The sequence below is a fragment of the Oreochromis niloticus genome, linkage group LG20, assembly GCF_001858045.2.
Source record: "Oreochromis niloticus isolate F11D_XX linkage group LG20, O_niloticus_UMD_NMBU, whole genome shotgun sequence".
Taxonomy (NCBI): domain Eukaryota; kingdom Metazoa; phylum Chordata; class Actinopteri; order Cichliformes; family Cichlidae; genus Oreochromis; species Oreochromis niloticus.
Genome location: NC_031984.2, coordinates 2,883,883 through 2,897,187, shown reverse-complemented (window position 1 = coordinate 2,897,187; position 13,305 = coordinate 2,883,883). Strand labels below are relative to the sequence as shown.

The following is a 13,305-nucleotide window of genomic DNA, read 5'->3' as shown; positions in this document are numbered from 1 at the left end:
GCAGAAAGACGGCGTGTGTGTGTGTGTGTGAGTATAAGTTGTGTTATCGGGCTGCCAGAAGGTAATTACTGCCTCCATTAGAAAGATGTGTTCATGTTAAATGCTCACCTCTGACACTGCACACACTAAGAGACGCACACCGTGAAGACTTTGATGTGTGTGTGTGTGTGTGTGTGTGTGTGTGTGTGTGTGTGTATTCATGTCTAAAAGCTCTCAGCAGAGCTCTGAGGAACTAAAAGCTGCTATTTTGTGTCATTAAAGTGAATCACGGTGCCACATTAGAACCGACCCCAAGCGTTGGCATCTGAACCTCATATAACATTTTTCAAAGGAATTCATAAACACACATAAATAATAACTACAATACTCATAGTAACTGAAATAAAGTAACAGATTTAACATAATAAAACCTTCAATAACAACACACACACACACACACACACACACACACACACAGAGGAAAAGGATATTCCACCAGTTTAAAAAGCAGTGCAGAGGCCTTGAAAGGACATTTATTCCAATCAGACTGTGGTGAAAACATAAAAATACATCAAGGTTTCTAAAATGTGACTGTGTGGAGTGCAGCCTCACACACAGACTGTGTGTGAAAGAGAGAGGCAGCACCTTAAACCTGCATTCAATTGAGTTTTATTTCTAAAGCATTAAATCACAAGATGAGTCTCTTCAAAGTGCTTTATATCGTATGGTAAGGTATGACAAAGTGCTATGGCGAGTGTAGGAAGGAAAAACTCCCTTTTAACAGGAAGAAACCTCTAGGAGAACCAGGCTCAGGGAGGGGCGGGGCCATCTGCCGACCGGCTGGTGATGAGGGGAGGAGGACAGGACAAACACATGCTGTGGAAGAGAGACAGATCAACAACAACTAACGAGAGGTGTGTCAACACATAGTGGCTGAAGAAGAAACACTCAGTGCATCATGGGAATCCATCCATGATGTGAAGCAGCCTAGACCTATCACAGCCTAACTAATGACTCAGAGTCACCTGATCCAGCCCCAACTATGAAAAAGGAAACTTTTAAGCCGAATCTTAGAAGCAGAGAAGGTGTCTGTGTCCCAAATCCAAACTGGGAGCTGGTTCCACAGAAGAGAGGCCTGATATCCAGCAGGGGGCGACTCCACAGGCAACAAAACGAATTCTGATAGGAGAAAAGTCTATGAGGAAGTGACCTTACTTCTTGACCTTAGTAAACATATTTCCTGATGACTTTATTGCCTCGCTCACTACTGAAAAATATGGGGGGGTTTTGTAAATGATGGTCCTTACTGGAGTCAGAATTATGTCTAGTTTCAAAAAAACTGAGATGGCTGAAGCCAAAACACTCAGATTGCATCTAAATGGACTCAACACTGTGAAAACCAATCAAAACAAAGTTTGATCTATATGACAGGTTAAAAGTGTCCAAAGGACTCTAAAGTGTTTCAAATTCAAACTCATGACTAACTCATCAGTAAGCTGATACTTATTAAATGAGTCTTGGTAAATGGACTGGTTCCTATATAGCGCTCTTCTACTCTGAGCACTCAAAGCGCTTTACATTCACACAAACTCATTCTACATAAGTGTTTCTAACTAACATTCACACACATTCATACTCTGAAGGATGCATCGGAAAGCAACTTGGGGTTATTATCTTGCCCATGAGTGCAGACTGGAGCAGACGGGGATTGAACCACCAACCTCCTGATGAATAGGTGCCCTGCTTGACCTGAGCTGCAGCCACCTCAAACACATCTTAGACACACAGCCACACAGTGTATTTGTTCAGTAGGTGTTTAACATCATCTATTAGGGGCTCAGTTTTGATCATTTTCATTCAGACTTTTAAACATGACTGCTCCTTTTTCTCCTGGAGTGAATTACTCTGTGGAAAAATGCACAGGTTAATGGATGAAAGTCCATGAACGCCATGAACGCCATGACACTTCAGCTAAAATGTTTTCATAATGATGTCTGAAAATGAAATAGATCATTAATGACAGAGATACCTGAGCTATTATCGAGTGGGGAAAAAGCCAAGAGTATCTCTGCAGACCTTCAGTTTCTCACCCTTCACTTAAGAATACAGTCAGTTAATTGCTGTAATTTTGTGCTATAATGGATTTAATAAGTGTGAAGAGGAGACAACTTTAGAATAATGAACCTGTGTAGGTTAATAAGTGTCAAACTGCTGGAGAATTAGTTATTAGCAAGACATCACTTAAGAATGCAGAACACAGTCCACATTAGGCAGACTTCAATTAAGGAATAAAAGATATTTAATAAGTGCCACTAAAGGAAAATGACTAACTGTGCGGTATAAAGCCCACACACACCAAGACCTTAAGACTCTACTGAACGACCTCCCTACCAGGTCCTGCTCTTCCACTAGTTAATGCAGTGAATTTATGTTCCTCGGCACAAACTGTTACAAGCCTTACTCATTTAAATCGACAGTCAGTTCAGAAACTCGTTTGTTCTCCTGTGCACGGCAAGAGTTGTGTAAGCTTCACAGTTTCTGCAGCACTCATTTGGCTGATCGACTCGACACTGTGTGTGTGTGTGTGTGTGTGTGTACGTTGGGCTGTTTGTGTGTTTGTCTCCTTTCAGACAAACAACAAAAGAGCTTTCAGATTCAAATTCAGTCCTGCAAAACAGATGACGGTGAGTTTGCAGGAAAAAAACCCGTCAAAGTGAAAAAAAGGACACAGGAGAGAGAGAGAGAGGTCCAACTGGTGGAGAGAAAATCTCTCACTCGACTATTTGATTGCTGTTGTCATGGTAACCGGGCTGATTCTGATTATTATGGGCTACACTGAGATGTAGACTAAAAGAGCAGCTGCAGACACGATCCATCCATCCATCCTTTGTGAGCTCATTAAAGCAAATAGAAAAGCATGACAGGCCAGTACCAGGTCCCTCCATCGGATTCTGCCTGCTTACAGAAGCTGATCCCCGCCGGCATGTGAGAAAATAACGTTATAAATCCCTGCTGTAACACCACAGTGAGGGGGCCATACAGCCAAGCAGTCAGTGAAAAATACATCTAGAGCCACACCAGTGTTCCTGCGAGGCACACGTGTTTATTATATCCTCACAATATGAGGAGTGTTGGAGAAATATATCCGAATTAGAACCACAAGGCTTTCATTCGCCCCTGCCGCAGGGCTCGATCGTTTCCCGAAAACTCTTCAAAATACATCATTCGGTCACACTGCTGTACAAATGTGAATTACTACACCGCGGAAATAAGAGGTGTGATGCCAAACTTACCAGTCGACGTGCCACAAAAATCAAAACATGCTTTGTTTTGGTTTTTGCAAGTTTTGGCAGATCCCCCCTTCAGGGTGGTGTCCTTGTGCATCTCTGGACAGCTGCTGCTACCCCATCTTTACTCCTACTCCTCCAGTCTCAATACAAACTTTAGCACACAATAATTATATAAATGAAATAAGATAAAACGATTACTGTGTTGACTTCTTCGGTCTTGTCTTTTGCATCCAGTGTATTCTTTACTTCACAGCGATGTCAATCAGCTGTCCCTGAAAGGCCAAACTCACTAAAGTAGAGGAACCCCAAAGCAAGATTTGCCTCCCGAAATGATCCAAACAGTGTTTATTGAGACATATTAAAGTCTTTGTTAACAAGATTTACAATCTTATCAACAAAGGCGACTGAATGTTGAGACACTAATGATCTGCATGCTGCAGGGATGTGATGAATCCTTCGATACAGACTTCAAACAAACAAACAAAAACAAAAACTGAAGTGATAATGTCAGGAAATGGACCCAAATATGTCATTTGTTCTGATTACTGACTCAGATGAAACCAGTCCAAACAGACGTCCTATGAATCCATTTCCATTTACTACCAGGTCCCTTTTCCCCCCTTTCACGTCACAAAGAGGCATATCATCTGAAATGAAAGCTTCAGAAGTGCTCTGTGTTTTTTACAAACTGGAGATGATGACTGGTCTGAAAGCTCCCCCCACCCACCCTCCACAGTTGGAGAAGCACACTGAGCTCATCACAAAAATACAAATTGCAAACGGATCCCAGTAAATGGTAGTCGTGTTTGTTGTTCTGTTGTTCAGCTCACAGTGAGCAGGATTCAGCAATCAGCACAATATTTGGTTTTCTCAGGATCACGTCAGGACTACAGACTAATGGAGAAAAGAATAAGCAAAGAACGAAAAGCATTTCAAACCTCGTTTTGCAGGGTTGTTAATCACAGTTCAGGTACATGACAGCAAAGGGCATGTCGCTGAGTCATCTCCTGTATATTTTAGTATGTCAGAAATATAATTTACATTCATCCAGTTTCAGACAGAAGGATTTTTAATTGTTGAAGCGAGTAAAGCCAATGGAGAGATACAAGAATTTGTTCAACTTAAAACATCTGAACTTGTATTTTGGACCAGTGACAGTCAATCAGTGCTTTCTTTGATCAAGTCCTAATTATGATGAGTTACAACAACTAAAGATGAACTGAAGTAATGAGAAATGTTCTTCAAGAGTAAAAAAGATGATTTAGAGTAAAACTGAAAGGCTCAAACAGTGCAGAGATTCACTAACTGCTGACATCTGCATGGCTTTTAATTAGAAACATGTTTTAATGTGAAAGGTTCAGCTTCTTCTAGAGAGTCAGGAGCCTGGGTACAGTGACACAGTATTAATAGTTGACACGAGGATTGCCCAAACTGTTTTAAAGGAGCTGTAAATGACTCTGGAGGGTCGCCCTGACCACGCTTCGACCTCCAGTGACGTTCTGCCTTTTTTATTCTGCTACAGGCTCTCTGATGTTTACTTTCTCCTCCAGTTTGAAGCCCACAGTGACATTGGAAAAGTTAAAATGTTCCTCATTCAGCTTTTCTAGTTTTGACCTGATACCCGCGGCGTGGCTGTGAGTATCATCCAGTATGGAGTAGTGATACCAGTGTACCAATCAATAATCTCCATCCCTCACTGTAGGGTATGATTTGGGAATAGTTCTTTATGTCTAAGCAAGTGTGAGGCTCAGTTTAAACAGGTTTGCTAACTTAGTTAGGAGTATTACTCATTGCTTATAAATCATTTGGGTCGTAATGTCTGAGATGTTTCATGGATACCCACCTGGTAGGTCCGATGGGCATACCATCATTATTATTGTCATTGTAACTGCGTTACTTTTGTTGTAACCAATTATTTATTATTTTTGGTATTATTTCTGTCAGCCCTAATCAATGCTAACAGCTGACCTGATTCACTACCTCCCTGGACTTTTTTGGGGTGTAACAACAATAACAATATTTATATTTATAACAAGGTGCAATAAACATACACTTATTCTTCTTTGTATTACTTAAGTTACTGTGTTGTGTTGTGTTGTGTTGTACGTAGTGCCGATGTGGGACAGTTGTCCAGTTTCATTGTACTATTGTACTATGTATGACTGTGCAATGACAATAAAGTTATCTTATCTATCCTTTTTCCCACTTTTCTGGGTTTTTTTTTTAAATGACTGTAGTGTCCAAAACGTGCTATTTACATAAACTTCACTTGCTGTGTCAGCCACACGTTATGCTGTCATTCTACTGAATACATCGACTATCCGATCCAGCTTCAGTGGACTGATATCTGATCCAAATATCAGCCTGACGTCTTTAATGTTTAACTTTGTAGACTTTTTGAATAATCCACTTGTTTGTGTTGTGAACCTTTTTTTGAATTTCAGTTTTGCTTTAATTTTGAGATTTTTTTTTTTTTTTTATCTTCCAACAACAGGTTTGCTTTCTGCTGTTTAACCTGCTTTATGTCCTTCACTTGAATCCTCTCTCCAGCTATGACATGACATCTTAGGCAGCGGGGCTCTCTTGTCCAAACCCGATGGAGTATTTCCAGTAGTGGGACCACGTTTGTCCTGCTGTGTGCTCCCTGGCAAAAACTCTGGTAAATGTCCAGACCTGCTTCTTCCAACGTTTTAAGAGGCTCATGTGAAAACAGAGAGTGCCAGCTTCGGGACACCTCTATACATGCTAATAAAGATTTGAGTTTTGTACTGAAATATGGATAATATAGCTTTGATAAAACAGCAGAAACATTAAAAAAAACAACTTTGGGAACAGAGGAAGGTAAAGAAGAAGAATGGGAGTGTTTCCAGCTTTGCAGGGACGGAGCCACTGAGGCGCCTCAGAAACAAGATCCACCGAGAGAGAGTAATGGCATGCTGCAGCCTACTGGGCCTCTGGCATCATTTGGCAGAGTGTGTGTGTGTGTGTGTGTGTGTGTGTGTGTCTCCCGCAGTCAGCCTTGTTGCCAGCAGCAGGCTGAACTAATCAGTTAGCGGGTTAGCTGCAGCGCGGCTTGACCTTTTGACCTCTGGCTGCTCTGACAGACACATTAAAACATGAAAACCAGCAGAGCACTGAAACATCCAGAGACTCGCACGTCTTCGCCACACAACAGCGCCTCACAACGCTGCCGACTGCGTAAAAGCTTTTTCAAAGAAAATGCACCCAAATGTAACCATGGTTACAGATGAGAAACACGCACGGCTCGGTTATTTGTTGGTTCTCGTGATGGATGCTGCGTCTGACCAGCTGTAGCAGCCTGGCCGCAGGAGGCACACAGTGACGAATTCATCACACACCAATAACTAATTGGTCCTGAGCGCGTCTGAGTGCACAGCGGTACATATGTCTTTGTGAGGACCAACCTTGGACGTGAGGACGTTTTCGGTCCTCACTCACTTTGGGACGGAGCTTCAAAGGACCGTTTGGGGGTTCAGGTTACAGTTACTCATTTAGTTTTGGTCCGGGGCTTGTGAAGGCGTACAATGTGTATGTGCATGTGCACGTGTTACCTTGTGCTGATGCTGTAGAGTGTGGCAAGTGTTTGACAGTGCTGGGCTCAGCAGGGACCTGAAACAAACAGACACACACATTAGATTAAACACACACAAACAAACGAGGTGACGCAATCACGGGAAACATCACTGAGGTGTTTGAAAGTCCTGCCAGCGGTCCCCAGAGGCACCGGTGCTCATTCCAGCAGACAGTTATCAAGGAAGAGGACATTTTCTGAATGCCTGCGAGACATCTTGTGCATGCTGATTGTACGTAACGTCAAAAATGAACCATACGCATGCACAGGCTTGATTTTTACAAGCAAGGGAAAAACAGATTACGAATAAAATGAAGAAATGAAGAAATCGTGAAGATTAAACAGAGATAAACACTAAAACCAGCTTTTCTAAATTAAAGTCTTAGTTTGGATATGTTGTAATGGTTTGTAGATTTCCCACAGCTGATAGTAACAGCAGGCTGCCGGTTTGGAGAAGCCAAATCAGGAAAACTGGTACAGAAGCTAAACAAAGTCCTGCTGTGAACAAGTCAGCAGCAGTATGGATTTTACACATCCATCCATCTTTTCAGTTCAGGGTCGTCTGTGTGTTTGCACTATGTTTACATATCTTTGTGGGGACCAGAAATTGGAATATTACTCTGCTTGTGTGGACAAAATGACCGTCCCCAAGAGTCTGAAGGCATTTTTGAGACTCAACATGGTGTTTTAGTGTCAGGGCTACAATTAGGTTATGGTTAGGTTTAGGTTTAGGCTGAGGGTTAGGGTTAGGGGTTAGGGAAAGCATTATGTCAATTAGATGTCCCCACAGAGATATGAAAACAGGACTGTCTGTGTGTGTGTGTGTGTGTGTGTGTGTAACCCTATCCCAGCTGTTATTAGGCAAGAGGCAGTTAAACTTTGGGAGGATGTCAGGGTACCAGGAGAGATGGATTCAAACCCAGGACCTTCTTGCTGAGAGGAGACAGGTTTATCCCACCAACAAAGATAATCTGTTTAAATGTGCGCTATAACTGAGTATTTTTTAAATACAAGAAACCGAATATGAGGGTCGCTCTTCCACTCCTGCCTTGATCGGTTACTTTATTTTATTCAGTGAACATGTTAGCAGCACCAAAGCTGAGTAAGGCCACGTCCACACGTACGCGGGTATTTTTGACAACGCAGATTTTAAGCGTTTGGGCCTTTCGACCACACGTAAATGGCTTTTTGGATCACTGAAAACGGAGATTTTTGCAAACTTCTTTTTTGCGTTTACGTGTGCACGAGGTAAAAGGAGATTTAGTCACGCAACATCAAAGGTGTGAACCTTTTTTGACGTCACGCTGTGCGCCACGTTATTGTTTACATGAGATGAATTTCTACAATGTTGGATAGAGACAAAATACTGTTGCTGTTAATCTGACTATCTGCCAACGTCATTGTCGGTTTTGAATAAATAAATTTAAAAAAAATTAAATTTACGTATGCTGTATGCATTTCGTCGATTCCTAAGTTGTGAGTCTACACCAGCCAAAATACTGTCTTTAGTTATGAACATTTGAAATGATGAAGGCATTTGAAAAGTAAAATACTAAGTAAAAACTTTTCATTAGTATTGTTTAGTCTTTCCCTCCCAGGATTCTAGACTTCTGATTGGCCAACGTTTCTACACAGTTAGGACTTGGCATGTTCTTGATCGTGTTTGACTTCGTTTTTGGCGTTAACACGTGGACAGAGATGTTTTTCAAAACTGCACGCGTGGACGGGATTTTTCTTTTAAAAAACAAAACGGAAAATCTCTGTTTATAAAAACACCCGTGTAGTGTGGATGTAGCCTAAGAGGCAGAGATGCAGCTCCTCTCTTCCATTAGGCAGCCTCCAGACTCCATCCTGCCAAAGTCTGATGGCATTTAAAGAGCGTAACATTAGAACTGTCTGGGGAAGATGAGGGAGTGAAAATATTCTCAATCTGAAGTCCATGTCACTGCTGACCACATGCACAGCAGTACTTTGGTTAGCTTCTGTGCCGCTGTCGTATTCTTCGAGTATGCCAGGAGACTTCCAGAGCCTCAGAGTTTGAAAGAGAATTTGATGTTTGCTCTGAGGACAAGTTTGAAGTGCAGCAATGGAGCAATCTAAAAGTACTTCAGAGTTATTGTAGGGATGTTTTTGTTTGATTTGATTTTATTGTACTTCAGTGGTGACCTGTCCAGGGTGTACCCCGCCTCTCGCCCTGCGGTAGGTGGGATAGACTCTTCTCTGACTCTGGATGGATGATAAAGGGATAAAAGAAATTAAAAATGCACACTAACAGTAACGTACAGCTGGCTCTGACTTTATATCTCCATGGCATCAGCTGTTTGGAGTGTGAGGCTGCAGCACATGAAAAATGAACTCTGCATGTGTTTTTGTATTTAAGTACCCGTCAGGTTTAATTAGTCGTTAACTGAAGGTGTCAAAACTCTGTTCTGGATCATTCTGGTCCTCTTTAAACCCAGGTTCAGTGTTTTCATTGTGCTTGTGCTGCACTTTGTTGTGAGGTGTGTTGTGTTGAGCTACAGTTGAGATTTTTATGCAGGCACTGACAGAGATCCTCATCATAATTCAACACTTAACAGGTTATTATCTCCACTTATTGACTCCAACTTGTGAGAAAATAACACAAAACTATTATCAACTTCATATTTCAGTGGCAGAAACAGACTTCCACAGTCAGGTCGTGCAGTCTGCAGAAAACGGGAAGCACTCATCTTTGGCAAATCATTTTTTCCAAACTATAAAACAATAGAGACATAAAACTGTGGGTTCCTGTTGCTGTCCACACATTTTATTACAATAAATCTGGCTGGGCCATCTCTCCTTTCAAGTACAGCGATGACTGATAACTCCATTAACTTTTCCCTTATTATAACAGCCAGATCTCACAGCGATACAATTGTAATCTCATTAAATAGAGAATAAAAAGTATTATTTGGGTCATATTGCAGCAATAGTTCTGAATTTGACACATAATCAGTAGTTTCAAAGAAAATGTAACCTGCGTGACCTCAAATGAAACTTCACGAGCTTTCATGTTGATCACTTTGAGAGACGGGGCAGGTCTGGGATCCTTTCGTGTGGTTTCGTTTGTCTGCACAGACACATTTGATTGTTTGATCCTGTTTCCCCCCTCAGATGCGTAAATCTCCGATGACAGGAAACGCTTGTCGTCTTCGTGTTCTCGCTTGTTTAAAACCTGTGAACTGTGATCAGCGTGCAGCCCGAGGCACCCGAATGTTTTCATGTCGCACAAACCAAAATAGACTCAGAGCTTCATTAGAGCTCAGCTGCAAAACAACCTGGCTGGGATCGACGGGGGGCACCGGGAGGGGGCTCGGTCCCTATGTAAATGCTTTGTGTTTTTCTGCGAAAGGCCACTTTTCTTTGTTGAAATTACATCCCCGGCAGAGTCATTATGAAGCAAATTAGTTCGGCGATGGGAAGTTTCATTTTTCTTTCAGGGCTCAAACGGAAAACCACAAACACATTTAGACTGAGCTCAAACCAACAGAGGGCTTTGGTGAAAATAAAAAGATTTTCAATCATGGGGAGAAATTCAAGCGCCCAAGCAGACCGTGTGAGTCTTTACAAAAATAAAAAGCAACGCTAAGGTTAATTAACCCTCTTGACCCTGGAGGTCCCTCAGTCCTCTAAAACAAAACCACGTTAATCACATCATATTTCATGACAAGCTGTCAGAACAGAGGCATGAAAACCATGATATATCCACAGGCTGTATATAAAAGATGGACACAACCACTGTGACATCACCCGCTGGTTTTGGTTTGTTCTTAGAGCACAAAATATGTGAGCAGTGCCGCTGCTGCCGGTCTGCACTGTATGAATGTGCACTATTGCACTATTTACCAGACCTAAAGCCGACTATGTCAAACTTTCTGAGGGCCAAAAAACAGTTTACATATATAGTAGAAGATTCCTCTACTTCCATTTGTTAAGGTGCATTATCAGGAGAAAAAGAAATGAGGAAAATATTAAAATTACTCTAAAGCTTTTAAATTAACATTCTGAGAAGTCTTATTCCTTTTCTCTATATATAGTGTTGCATTAACACTAGAAGTCCCAGAGAGCAGCCATTTGGCTTTTCTACCTTTAAAACCCGCTGGTAGGCTTTTAGCTAATATCCTTAATCACCTGTGAACAGCTGCTTTTGTTACGTAAATAAGGTGGGGCCATGCTGAGCCACTTGAAGTGGTTAGTTTCCTGAGCCACAAGGAAACTTGTGTTTCAGTTTGCCATCTTAGGGAGAAATCAACACACATGGGTGCATTTCCTTTGTTGCTGAGATTTATTGATAAAAACAGTACAAAAAACAACAACAACTGAACTTCGTTTTGTGTTCGTCTTGATGCATTCTCAATCATCCGGGAAAATAAATCTCCAAAAGATTTATTGATAAAAACAGTACAAAAAAAACAAAACAAAAAAAATTTCTACAAAAACAACCATTTGTACACATATTTACAGATAATAATAAAAAGTGAGTGAGTACATTTCAACATTTTCAGCAATCACTCACAATCCTGGCACTGCCATGGTATCTGTAGTCTGCATTTACCACATGTGTATCTGTAGCAGTGAACACATCGCACAGTGGCATGATTGTTCTTGCATTTGTGTTTGACCTGACACGTGGCTCTTTTTCCAGGGCTAGGTGTGGAGGGTTGTGTCCGAAGCAACTGTTCTTTTCTTGCCTTCTTCCCAGCCATATGAGAGTTAGCCAACTCTCTTGCAAGCTCCACCAGGAAGTCCACCCGTCTTTCCTGCGTCCCGGTGCATGCTTGATACAGCACATGTGCATTCAGTGCTGCCATGTCAATCATGTTATAGAACACGGCAACTGGCCAGCGCCGTGTTCCTCTGCAGACCGTGTACTCCCGCACCATCTGGTCCATCACATCCACACCACACTTTGTGGTGTTGTAAAGGGTGACAGTGTTGGGCTTTCTTTTGGTGATGTTATCAGTCTGAACCACGCTGTGCATGCTGCTAAGACAGGGGTCGGCAACCCGCGGCTCCGGAGCCGCATGCGGCTCTTTAGTCTTTATAGTGCGGCTCCGCGTGGTTTGGGAAAATAAATTATAAGTATTTAGCTGAAGTGCATTTTATTTGTGTTTAGTTCTTTAAAAAACTTGTAGTTCTATATTGGAAGATTGTTGTGATTTTGAAATATAAAAATAAAATAATATTTTATTAATTTTTTCATCGCTCAAAATAAGCGTTACACTCGGGGAAGCCGGTGTACCCGCCGAAACGCCGTGCATTTATCGAGACTTTCAACCCCAGGTAGGCCAATTATGTCGGCAGCTGTTCTCCACCGTGAACTATGTTAAAAACAAACACGCTCACGCCTCACAGATGACAGCTTACAGTCCTGCGTAAAGATGAAAGCCCCGATTTGCAGACGCTGTAAGCAGAGGTTTGGGACCAGAAGTCTTATTGTAAACATATCACGGCAGACCCGACGATGTTTGCATGAACGCGCTTTTCAGCATCTCTATATTGACCACTTTTCACACACGGTTGCTGTACGCATACAGCCGGCTGCAGCTTTTCAGCTCACAGCCCGACAACACAACAACAGAGAGAGCGCAGGCTTTAAGGCGGCGAGGCGCGATTGCGGGTGCCGCTCAGGTGCGTCCGACTCCCATTCAGCGGCACTGCAGACCACGCCCCGCCACACACATTAACAAGGTAAAATAGATACTTAGGCAGAATTTTGCAATTTTTTATTTTTTTTTTTAAGCGGCATAGTGCTTGTTTTCCAATTACTTTTTTAAAAGGGAGGCGGCTCACAACAGTTTTTGTTTGCTACATGGATCATTTTAGTTCAGCTGGGTGTCTTTGCTTTTGTTATATTTCTTTAAGAGTTCAAAATATGTTAATTACATAAATAAAATGTAATTTTCTCTGTAGCACTTCATGGATTTCATAAGCAATACACATAGTTTCTCTGTGGATTCTTTTAAAAAGCAGTTAAAAACTTTTCTGTTCAAACAAGCCTATTGTTGATCTACGTATTTTATATTCTTTACATTATTTACATTTGATCTTTTACATTGTGTATAATGTCTATTGATTGTATTGTTTATTTTAATATTTGTGTACAGCGCTTTGTGACTGCCTGTCTGTGAAAAGCGCTTAATAAATAAACTTTACTTACTTACTTTAGTTGTTTACACAAAGCACAAAGGTAAAAAAAACAATATATACAGTGTTATCTTCATTTTAGATTTCAAAAAGTATTTGCGGCTCCCAGTGTTTTCTTTTGCGTGGAAACCGGGTCCAAGTGGCTCTTTGGGTGTTAAAGGTTGCAGACCCCTGGGCTAAGAATATAGACTGTCTTCTTCCGTTTAGCCGCATACGCCGTCAGCGTGGCAGCAGAGGTTGAAAACACCTAAGAAATAAGATAAATTGTTATTTCCA

At 41.6% G+C, this 13,305-nt stretch overlaps 1 protein-coding gene across 5 annotated transcripts in view; it reads right to left on the bottom strand.

Annotated features, from left to right (window-relative positions):
• The window catches only part of sulf2b (sulfatase 2b), a 107,950-nt gene that overhangs the window by 56,673 nt on the left and 37,972 nt on the right, over nucleotides 1-13,305 (bottom strand). For 4 of the 5 annotated variants that reach the window (XM_019349584.2, XM_019349586.2, XM_019349579.2 and 1 more), the window contains exon 3: nucleotides 6,842-6,899. The exons of the other annotated variant lie outside the window; for it this stretch is intronic. The gene's annotated coding sequence lies outside the window, so the exon portion shown is untranslated. The remainder of the gene's footprint in view (nucleotides 1-6,841; nucleotides 6,900-13,305) is intronic. 5 annotated transcript variants of the gene reach the window in all.